Consider the following 11,303-nt stretch of genomic DNA (forward strand, 5'->3'; position numbering starts at 1 on the left):
CCTTGGCCAGCAAAAGCGCCTGATGAAACGGGCATAGACCCGTGAAACGCATTGCAAAATCTGGAATTACAAATAAAAAGAATTTTTGCTGATAAGTGACTATTGTAAGTCTTCTTGAGGAGGTAAGTCCACCACTACCTCCCTCTTTAGAACAGTTTTTTAATATTTTATCCTAATTTTGTGCCTCTGTTAAAATATCTTCTTGCGGACTTCCGGTTTCGGCGCTCATATGGTGACGTAAAGACTTCCGCTAAGCCGCTCTAACGTACAGGGCAATCCTGCCTGCAAACGCCGCTCAGCTTGGTCGCATGAGCTGGCCGCGGCAGCGCAGTCTGCACAGGAAACAGCCTGTAACGTGGATCGGGGGGTTGGCCCTAGAGCTGCGCAGCGGCACTCGCGGCTATGTGGACTGTGCAGCCGCGTACAGCTCATTCTGCCATGTTTGTAGAGGCAGGAGAGCCCGACCCGGGCAGGCTCCCGACCTCACGGGCTATTGAGTGTCGGGTACCCAGCGGAACGACGCGTACGGCGTCCTCCGTGCCTTTTAAATATGATGCAGGTATTTCACTTTTTTTTTTATTTGGCCTCGGAGTCCTTTAAAAGTGGAACTGAAGTATGTTTTAAAACTGTTTCACTTACCCGGGGCTTCTGCAAGCCCCCAGCAGCTGTCCCGCGCCGGTGCTCCACGAACCCATCCCCTCCCTTCCTTTGATATTGCCGGGACAGAATCCGGCAGACTGGTGGAGTAGGAGGTGTCTGGCAAAGGAGGAATTGCTAATGGCTGCCCCCAGTATAACCTTAGTTATGAAAATAGAAGCGTGAAAAGCATGCACTAAAATGCTCATAGGCTTGAAGGAGTGTTTATTTATCTTTGTATGTGTCAGTGGTGCAACTAAATAATATGAATTAAAAAAATTTGGGGTCCGCTTTAGGCCTCTTTCACATCAAGACGTTGCGTTTTAGGGGACGTTAAGGTCGCATAACGTGCCCCTAACGCAACGCATGGTGGTGTTGAAGTTGTACGTCAGATTGAGGCGCGTTATGAGGCTCTTGGTGCTATCCTTGGAAGTCCGGATCTTTTCAATGATTCGGAAGATTCGAATTGGATCATTGAAAAGATCAGGATCTTTGAACCAAATCTTTGAATCATTTTACTAGGGAAGCAGGGGTGCAGCAGAGTGAGAGGTGCAGGAGAATGAGGGCACATTGAGGGTGCTAATGGGGAAGGGAGAGATGCAGCAGGAAGATTGTGTTTGCACAGAAGCTGCAGTTCCTGTTTCTTCCAGACATCCACTGTGGATCGGATCGTTCATTGTGGTGATCCGGATGATTCCACTCACAAAAAAGATCCGGATCAAAGATCCGAATCGTTCATGATCTGGACAACACTACAGTGCAGTGAATATTAATTAGCCATGTGGCTAGGAACAATAGCGGACTCTCCCCTTACTGAGCATGTGCAAACAGTCTAATGCTGGGTACACACTATGAGATTTTCTGGTCGATTTACTGTCAGAACGATTATTTCCAACATGTCCGATTTGCTTTTCGATCGCTTTCCGAGCATTTTCCGATCGATTTCCATTACCTTTAATAGGAAATCGATCGGAAAATGCTCGGAAATCGATCTGAAAGCAAATCGAACATGTTGGAAATAATCGATCTGACAGTAAATCGCCCAGAAAATCTCAGTGTGTACCCAGCATAACGCAGCTAAAACCGCCTATAACGCACAGCATGCTGCACTTTCTTTGAGCGTCCAGCGTTACACTGTAACGCAACGTGGGCGCTGTGAACAGCCCATTGATTCTTCATTACTGTGAGTTGGGCTGCGTTACAGGCTGCTCTAACCTGCGCCTGTAACGTCCCACTGTCAAAGCCGCCTTAAAGAGAATCTGTATTGTTAAAATCGCACAAAAGTAAACATACCAGTGCGTTAGGGGACATCTCCTATTACCCTCTGTCACAATTTCGCCGCTCCTCGCCGCATTAAAAGTGGTTAAAAACAGTTTTAAAAAGTGTGTTTATAAACAAACAAAATGGCCACCAAAACAGGAAGTAGGTTGATGTACAGTATGTCCACACATAGAAAATACATCTATACACAAGCAGGCTGTATACACCCTTTTTGTATCTCAAGAGATCATTATACACAGGCAGTGTGCATAGAGGGGCCAGGAGGGGGGAGATGCATCACAGAACCACAACACTGAAGAACTTGGCAGCCTTCCAGACACAGGCTGACAAGTCTGACAAGAGAGATAAGTTGATTTATTACAGAGATGGTGATAGTAGAACGTGCTGCAGTAAGCCAGAACACATTAGAATAGCTTTTGGAACTTGTAGGATGATAAAAAACAGGATGTAATTTTTGTTACGGAGTCTCTTTAAAGAATTTATAAACCCCTTTATATTTTCTAGTTGGTATTACACAGAACAACTGACTGGTACTTTAGCCAAGCTGCATGTAACAGATAACTGAATTAATACATATATATGTTTTATTCGAACATCCAAACCCTGAAGGTGTTGTTGCACTGAAAGAAAAAAAAATCTTCTTGCAATCTAAGTCCAGCTTTGGTGTTACTCTGTCTGTTTTACGGTCTAAGTGGCTGGATAGCGTAAAGGTTAAGGGCTCTGCCTCTGACACGGGTGACCCGGGTTTGAATCTCTGCTCTTCCTGTTCAGCTGGCCAGCACCTATTCAGTAAGAAGTCCTTGGGCAAGACTCCATAACACTGCTACTGCCTAGTGGCTGTAGCTCAAGTGCTTTGAGTGCACCAGGAGAAAAGCGCAATATAAATGTTATTTGTCTTGTCAATATAAATGTTATTTGTCGCATCTCTGGGAGCTTATTGCGCAAACGCAGTATGAAGTTTTCTTGTACTACGCCTGCGCAGTAAGCTCCCGGAGACGCGACCGGGATCTAGGATGCGCAAGGCGCAGTTGTATGCATCTAGTTAGATGAATGATTGAACAGTGACGGCGGCATGGGAACAGAGGATCATAGAGGATGGTGCGGGCACATGACAGCTGCTTGGGGCCTGTAGAAGCCCCAGGTAAGTGTCCGTTTTTTGTTTAAAAAAACAAAAAAAAAAACACAGAACCCCTTTAATTAAGAGTTTAGTTGGGTTTTAATTCCAGCATTTAGAAGCATTGAAGCATTAAAGGATATCTGAGGTGACGTGTGACATGATGATAGACGTGTGTATGTACAGTGCCCAGCACACAAATAACTATGCTGTGTTCCTTTTTTTTATTTCTCTGCCTGTAAGAGTTAGACTGGAACTACCACTTAAATACTTGATGTTTGAATCAGGACTGGGTCAGACTACAGTGTGACCCTTACTGATAAGAAATTACAACTATAAAACACTTTCCTGACAGAAAATGGCTTCAGAGAGCAGGAAAGAGATAAAAGGGGTCAATAGTTCAGATTTTAGCTCTGGCATACTTCAATGAATGTGTCATTGAGCAAAAACAATAAAACAGTAAAAACTTAAAAAGTAGAGTGACCACAGCTGCTTAATTTCCAACTTCCTTGCGGTGTCTCACATGTGCCACAATGTATAATGGGAGATGTAGTCCGTGGAAGTGAGCACAGAGATGTTCGTGTGGTATAGGAAGCAACCTGCTGTCAGTTGTTTTCCTATGGATAAGAAATTTCAGCAAAAGGAAACAGCCTATTGGTTTACCTGGTCTTTCGGATCTAATGCATTCTCTGTACGCAGAACAACGGTTCCACAGCACTCTGCATGTCTTCAGAGCCTCTAGTTGGGCTTGGCCATTGAAGCCTGGCTCCCTGTGCTATGTACAGTTGACCTCTGTAAAATATGCTATATGGCGCAATAAGAAAGCATAATACAGATAGTACAGTGAGTAGCCATTAAAAAGGAGACAAAACCACGGCTTTTGTTGGTTAAAGCAGATCTGAGATGAAATACTAACTATAACAAGTAACTTGTCTGTATATCTTATCTAAAGTTTACATAGTTTACACAATAAATCTAGCTGCAAAAAGCTTCAACAGTTTATGATTATTTCTTCCTGTGGTACAATGACAGCAGCCATGTTCTGCTTGTCATCATTACACACAGGCAAGCTGATCTGCATCTCCTCCCCTATGCCTGTGAAAACTTCACTCCCCTCTCCTCCTCCCTCCTCCCCTCTGCCTCTGAAATCTCTGGCTAGTAACACCTCCTCCTGCCCAGAATGGGCTCCCATAAGCCCTTGCTACATGGGTCTCAGAGTGCCAAGGCACTCTGGAGAAGCTGTGGGCAAGGCTTGTTTAGTTTATAGGGAATTAGAGTATTAAAAAAGTATTTGGCTTGAAGTATGCCCTATAATCTACATGAAAGGAACACAATTATGTAATGAGTAAAAGTTTATCTCGGATCCACTTTAAAGATGTGTTTTGCCTCCAATCAGAAAGGAACCAAAAGCAAAGGAAAGAGTGATGCTGGACATCTGTGCCGCAGTGTGAATGTGACGACCACAGCGCCATGGATACCCCCAGGGAAGACTATGGTCCGAGACTCAGGATTCAAATGGGAGATAAGTGCTTGAACTCAGAACTACGCCTCTGCTCTCAAAGATAAGCAACAGCATAATAACCTTGTAATGAAAATAATTTCTTTGTTACAGCTGATACAAATCCTGTAAGAAATCTGTAGTCTATTTCCTGCTTTCATGGAAGCAGACATAAGGTTAACATCCTGTTTTTTCAAATTGGCTGCTCTGCCGAGGTAGCCAGCTGATGGATCAAATTACAGTTGTGATGAGTCACAGATGAGGGGGAATTAGACAGGCTAAACTCTCTAAATACATACAGTTATAGGTTTGTTTTTTTGGTGATTTTTGTAAGGGCCAAGAATACCTAGGTGAGAAGTAGGGAAAGCCTAGGAGCCCAATGGTGCAGTATTGTCAGGTATAGGGAGGATAAAGTGATATAGATATACACTCACAAAGGCCGTGCTCTGATTGGACTCGATGACAGAGTGTTGGTCCTGCTGGCGAGACCATCGCAGCCAATCAGGAAAGGAGGCAGAGGGTGGCCGTGATTGGTGGTCCGGAAAAGAGCAGGGGGGTGAAACGCGACATCCCCATAGGTGAAGCTACTGTGGAGGGGGTGGACAGAGCATGAGGATTAGAAATGCGGCCATAGACCAGGCTGGAGCCAGAGAGCCGGTGCACATATGGACCGATGTCAGCCACAATCAGTGCAGGGATGATGGCCCAATTACTGAAGATGTTATGGAGGGGGGCAGACAGGGCGTGCGGATGAGACACTGCCAGAGACCGGGTAGGAGCCAGAGCCACATATGCGCACATATCAGTGCGGGGATAAATGCCTGTGACAATAGATCCTTATCAGCTGGCTGCAGGAGAAGTGAAATAGGAGGATGCAGGACTCAGAGCCGGGACTATGGAAGGCATTGTTCACATTTAAAATCGAAATCGCTGACGCCAGCGGTTTTTGATTTTTTTTTTATAAAAAATTCTGTTGAACTCTTTCACCCGAAAATAAATAAAATGTATTTATTCATGAAAGCGTTGGGGAAATCGCTATACAAAGTGTTTTTTCAAGCGTTTTGCGATTTCTCTGTACTTTTCAGGCAAATCGCCCCAAAAATGGTACAGGCAGCGCTTTGATGAGCGGATTGGAATCAAACCGCTCAGATGTGAACACTCTCATAGGGAATCATTGCACAATCGCTTTTTGGGCGATTTTTAAAATCGCCGGCGTTTAAAAAAAGGCGAAAACACCGTAGGTGTGAACATAAAATGACTTTCAAGGAATACTGTTTAGTTGCAAAAATGACTCTGATATGGGTTATCCTAGGTGGGGCATTGATAGGGGCAGGATTAGAGCCAGTAGGAGATCTCTGGAACAGTTGATTGGAACATCTGGGGTTGGTAGCCCTACAGGGAGCAAACCAACCAACGCCCCCCACCCCCCGGGAGATTTTTTTCGTTACAGGTTCTCTTTAAGAGGAACTCCAGTGAAAATAATGTAATTAAAAAAAAATGCTTAATTTTTACAATGATTATGTATAAATGTTTCAGTGAGTGTTTGCCCATTGTAAAATCTTTCCACTCCCTGATTTACATTCAGACATTTATCACATGGTGACATTTTTACTGCTGGCAGGTGATGTCACTGGAAGGAGATGCTGCTTTTTTTTTTTTTGGCAGTTGGAAACAGCTGTTATTTCCCACAATGCAACAAGGCTCCCACAGTGTGACGTCAGGACCTCAGAGCTGTGAGGCGCTGACATCACACTGTGGGAGGGGTTTCACCAAAATATCAGCCATGCAGAGCCCCCTGATGATCCGTTTGAGAAAATGTATAGATTTCTCTAAAAAGATTTTCTCTATATATATATATATGGTCTTGGCTCAATAGAACAGGCTGCCCCGTGTCAGAGTGCTGAAATATATGAACTATTGACCACCTCACCTATCCCCCTTAAGGTGGCCATACATCAGGCGGCTGATCGACCATCCAATTGGATTATTATAATTGCATGAAAATCGGGGCTGCCAAATGCATGCCCGATCGACTATGCGACCAATTTCGGTCCAAAAATAGGTCAAATTAATTGGTCGTACTTGCTGTAAGATGTAGCACAGATTTACTTGATCGGGTGCGCAGTGCTACTGGTGATCGATATCGGGATGAGCGAACAAGCCCCCGAACCTGTCCCCCAATGTGTAATGTGCCCAGTGCACTATACATTACCTGTCCATGGCCACCACTCTTCCTCCGCTGGCTCCAGGTAAAGTCCTTCGGACATACACACGCCCCATGTGGTTGCCAGAGTAACTGGGTGCTTGTTTGACAGAGGGACAGTATCAGGCCGGTGAAGCCCAGAGGGACAGTGTCTGCCTTGTGACGCCGCATCAGACCGCCTCGCTGGCCCGATGCTTTCCCCTCTTATGTGTATAGACGGCGGAGGGATCCCGGAGCAATCGGCGGCCGCAGACAGGTGATGTATAGAGTGTACTGAGCACTAGGGGGCACATTGAACATTGTAGGGGACAGTGTCAGGGGTTTCGTTGCTCGCTCTGATAGCGCTGTCTGTTACCTCTGTGCACCAGATCTAGCAAGTCTGCCCTAAATCTTGCAGCTTGTCTGACCGATTAATTTGACCAATTTCGGCCTGGAATTGGTTGCATTGTCGGTTGGGCATGCACTTGGCGGCACCGATTTCCATTCAATTTATAATAATTGAATCAAATGGTTGATAGGCTGCCATGTCACCTGATGTATGGCCATAGTAATTAACCATTGCAGGGTTTCACCCTAGGATTTGAACATTGTTCTTCAGGCTTTTACTTCTGCTCCATTTGAGCCGTTAGAACAAACATCATTAAAAAATGTGACGGACTATCCTTCTACCTGCATTTTGTAATAAGCCAACAAATGTAAAGAAATTCAGTTTTTACTCATGAAATCAAATAATTTGATATGTTGTTAAAATTTGGTTTAGTGACTACGAATTAAAGGGTACCTGAGACAGATGAAAAGAAAAGTTTTATACATACCTGGGGCTTCCTCCATCCCCTTTCAGGCTAATCAGTCTCTCGCTGTCCTCCTCCGCCACCTGGATCTTCTGCTATGAGTCCTGGTAATTCAGCCAGTCAGCGCAGCCCGGCCACGTGCCACTTCCCCAGCCAGGAGCATTCTGCAACTACGCTGGTGTAGTATGCTCCCAGCAGCGGAGTGTGTGCATGCGCACTACGCCAGACTGGCTCAAGTGCCTGGACCCATAGCAGAAGATCCAGGTGTATAAAACTTTAATTTCATCTGTCTCAGGTTTACTTTGTTACACAGTACTACTATACTCTACATATGCACTCCCCACAGAGCTGCAGGGAATCCACTGAGAATGTTGTGCACATTGAACACAGAGGTGTTGTCTATTACCCATAAACCTGGTTCAGATTGTGCATGAAGAATGTGTAATAGAAGAATCTCCTTATTCCCCTGCAGAGTACCTGCACATCATTCTTGCATGTACCCACAGTTACATTGCCTAGGGCCTGATAGATGTTGTTTGTTCCTGTCTGTACCTTCTACAAGTACTCTTACTAAGGACTAGTCTTAGTGTGTGACTAAAAGTATTAGAGGCAAAAGATCAGCCAAATAGCCAAGTAACTGGTATTGTTTAAAAGGGAATAAATATGGCAGCCTCCATATCCCTCTCACTTCAATCGTCTTTCAAAATTCCTAAGCGTTGGCAGTTAAGAGATGCATTTTATGTTACATACTTTCAAACAACAAGATTGTAATATGCAAATTAGGAGTCGGAGTTGAGGAGTCTGAGTCGGTGGATTTTTGTACCGACTCCACAGCCCTGGTTGGCAGTGTGTGTACAAGTTGTTTGAGCGACATGCGCTTGTTTTGAATGACGGAATGCAGTCCATCATTCTGCTTGTACACAATATGTTAATGACTTAATCGTTCAGTTGGTTGGTGTTCTGAAAATACAAGTTGTGTAAGCGGTTTGTCGTGGAGTCTGTCATGTCATGGTGTTGGATGTGTATGCACGTTGAGCCTCAAAAGCTCATATACACATGTCCAAAGTAATGCACAGCCAACCACATATGACCAACCACACAAGTTGTTTAAACAGCAATAACGTACACACGCCAACCAGCTTAGAGGACACATCCGAGGTGCACTAAAATAAAAAAAAAAATCCACTTACCAGGGGTTTCCTACCGCCCCTTGCAGCCGTCCTGTGCCCTCGCCTCAGCTCTGCTTCCCCGACGATTGCCCGGAGTCCCCTCTGGTACAAGAGGCCTACTTGCGGTTCAATGTGCGGCTCACGTGGTCACGATGACGTCATCCACACTGTACTACGCAGATGCAGTAGTTCTGCGCCTGTGCAGTACAGTCCAGATGTCGTCAGTGCACGCTGGAGCGCAAGTAGGTGCCAAACTGGCGAGGTCGGCATCTGCGCGGAGGGGCCCGGGAGCCACCGGAGCTGTGGCAAGGGCACACTTACCAGGGGCTTCCACCAGCCGCTGGCAGCCGTCCTGTGCCCTTGCCGCAGCTCTGGTGGCTTCCGGTCCTGTCCGCGCAGATGCCGCAAGCTAAACGACAAACTGCACAACATGTCTGCTTTCAAATACTACAGAGTTGGTCAAAAGACTTACACGTTCCAACCTGCATGATAGTTGAGCAGGTTGATCCACTGGTTGGATCTGGCAAATCAACCTTTTATCAGTTGGTCGTTTGGTTGTTCTTGTAGAAGTACATAATTGCACTTACTGGTACAGGTAGTCCCTGGTTAACGAACGAGATAGGGACTGTAGGTTCGTTCTTAACCTGAATTTGTTCTTAAGTCGGAACATTGTGACATCAGAAAAACATTTCTGTTTACTCACGTTTATTAAAAGAAATTTTCAAATACAGACATTTAAACGGTTTGAAAAATAACAGTATTTAACACATGTAAATAAAACAGTAGCCAATCGGTCAATTATGGCATGTCATATTAAGAAAACAAATAAATCCAGAGAGTGAATGAGATCTTTGTTATTAAACATGAATATTGCATATTAAGTATTAAAGTTTCATATCTGACAACCTTACACAAGGAAGTTAACTGACAGAAAGCCGTCTCGGAGGAAACCAACCCTGTGGCCCCGAGGCTCCATCTCAAAGAAGAGGAAGAGAGTAGGATTGTCTAGGAGTCTTATTGCCATTCAGTTTAGGAATAGAGATTCTTAAGCTAACGAAAGAGCTCTAGCAAGGAGGTCTGTAGGACTTTGATAGGTGATCCAGTCTTCCCATTCAGAGATAAATTTATCTTGGGAACCGTCCAGTGTATATGCTATTTTTTCCATTAATACAATTGGAACAAGTCTCGTCAACAAGAGGTCAAAATTAATAGTTGGTTGTTTCCAGTGGAAAGCAATCAACCATTGTGTGGCACCTATGAACACATTTGTTAGAGGTCTAGAGGGTTTTGGTACCTGTTTGGAGGGCAAAAACAATAAGGCATCTAACATGTCAAATTTGGCCTCAATTTTTAAAACCTCTTTAAGTAGAGCGGATGTTTTTTGCCAAATGTCGATTGCTACCGGCAGGGCTGTGGAGTCGGAGTCGTGGAGTTGGGCAATTTTGGGTGCCTGGAGTCGGAGTCGGGAAAAAATGCTCCGGCTCCTAACGAATTTGTAACTGTAATTAAAATAGAAAATATGATAAAATGTTCTATTTCTCAGAAAATAATGTATATATACAGTAATAGCTGTGCTTAGTCCACAAAAATGAAATAAACCAATCAAAATGAGTTACTTGTGCTGCTTCAATAAAGCAGTCCCTGTATTTTTAAGGTCAGATATACATATCTGATTGTGACTGTATATATGATGTGTACACAGGAATCTCTTATATATACTAAATAACATCTATGCTGTAAGAATAAAGCCTGATGTGTAGCTGTGTCACTAATAGAGATGGACAACGAGATGGAAATAATTCTGCATTGATGCTGATTTATGCAAATGTATGCACTCCCTTTGCTGATATAAAATAATTTGATATGTTATTAAAATTTGGTTTGGTGACTACAAATTAAAGGGTAACTGAGACGGATGAAAAGTAAAGTTTTATACATACCTGGGGCTTCCTCCAGCCCCCTTTAAGCTAATCAGTCCCTCACTGTCCTCCACCACCCGGATCTTCTGCTATGAGTCCTGGTAATTCAGCCAGTCAGCGCTGTCCGGCCGCATGCCGCTCCCACAGCCAGGAACATTCTGCACCTGCGCAATAGTGTTGCACAGGTGTAGTATGCTCCTGGCGGCGGAGTGTGGGCATGCGCACTACGCCTGACTGGCTCAAGTACCTGGACTCATAGCAGAAGATCCAGGTGGTGGAGGAGGACAACAAGGGACTGATTATCCTGAAGGCGGCTGGAGGAAGCCCCAGGTATGTATAAAACTTTAATTTCATCTGTCTCAGGTTTACTTTGTTACACAGTAGTACTATACTCTACATATGCACTCCCCACAGAGCTGCAGGGAATCCACTGAGAATGCTGTGCACATTGAACACTGAGGTGTTGTCTGTTTACAATCCCCTCATTCCCCTGCTGAGTACCTGCACATCATTCTTACATGTACCCACACTTACATTGCCTAGGGCCTGATAGATGTTCTTTGTTCCGGTTTGTACCTTTTACAAGTACTCTTACCAAGGACTAGTTTTAGTCTAAAGGGAATAAATCTAGTAGTCTACATATCCTTCTCACTTCAGTTGTCTTGTAAAATTCCTAAGCGTTGGCAGTTAAG

At 44.4% G+C, this 11,303-nt stretch overlaps 1 protein-coding gene across 1 annotated transcript in view; it reads left to right on the plus strand.

The window, feature by feature from the left end:
* Positions 1–6,020, plus strand: part of LOC137528504 (endonuclease G, mitochondrial-like) — a 77,332-nt gene extending 71,312 nt beyond the window's left edge. The window contains exon 4 of the transcript XR_011023414.1: positions 4,428–6,020. The gene's annotated coding sequence lies outside the window, so the exon portion shown is untranslated. The remainder of the gene's footprint in view (positions 1–4,427) is intronic.
* The last annotated feature ends 5,283 nt before the right edge of the window (positions 6,021–11,303 follow it).

Source organism: Hyperolius riggenbachi, chromosome 8 (genome assembly GCF_040937935.1).
Source record: "Hyperolius riggenbachi isolate aHypRig1 chromosome 8, aHypRig1.pri, whole genome shotgun sequence".
Lineage (NCBI taxonomy): Eukaryota > Metazoa > Chordata > Amphibia > Anura > Hyperoliidae > Hyperolius > Hyperolius riggenbachi.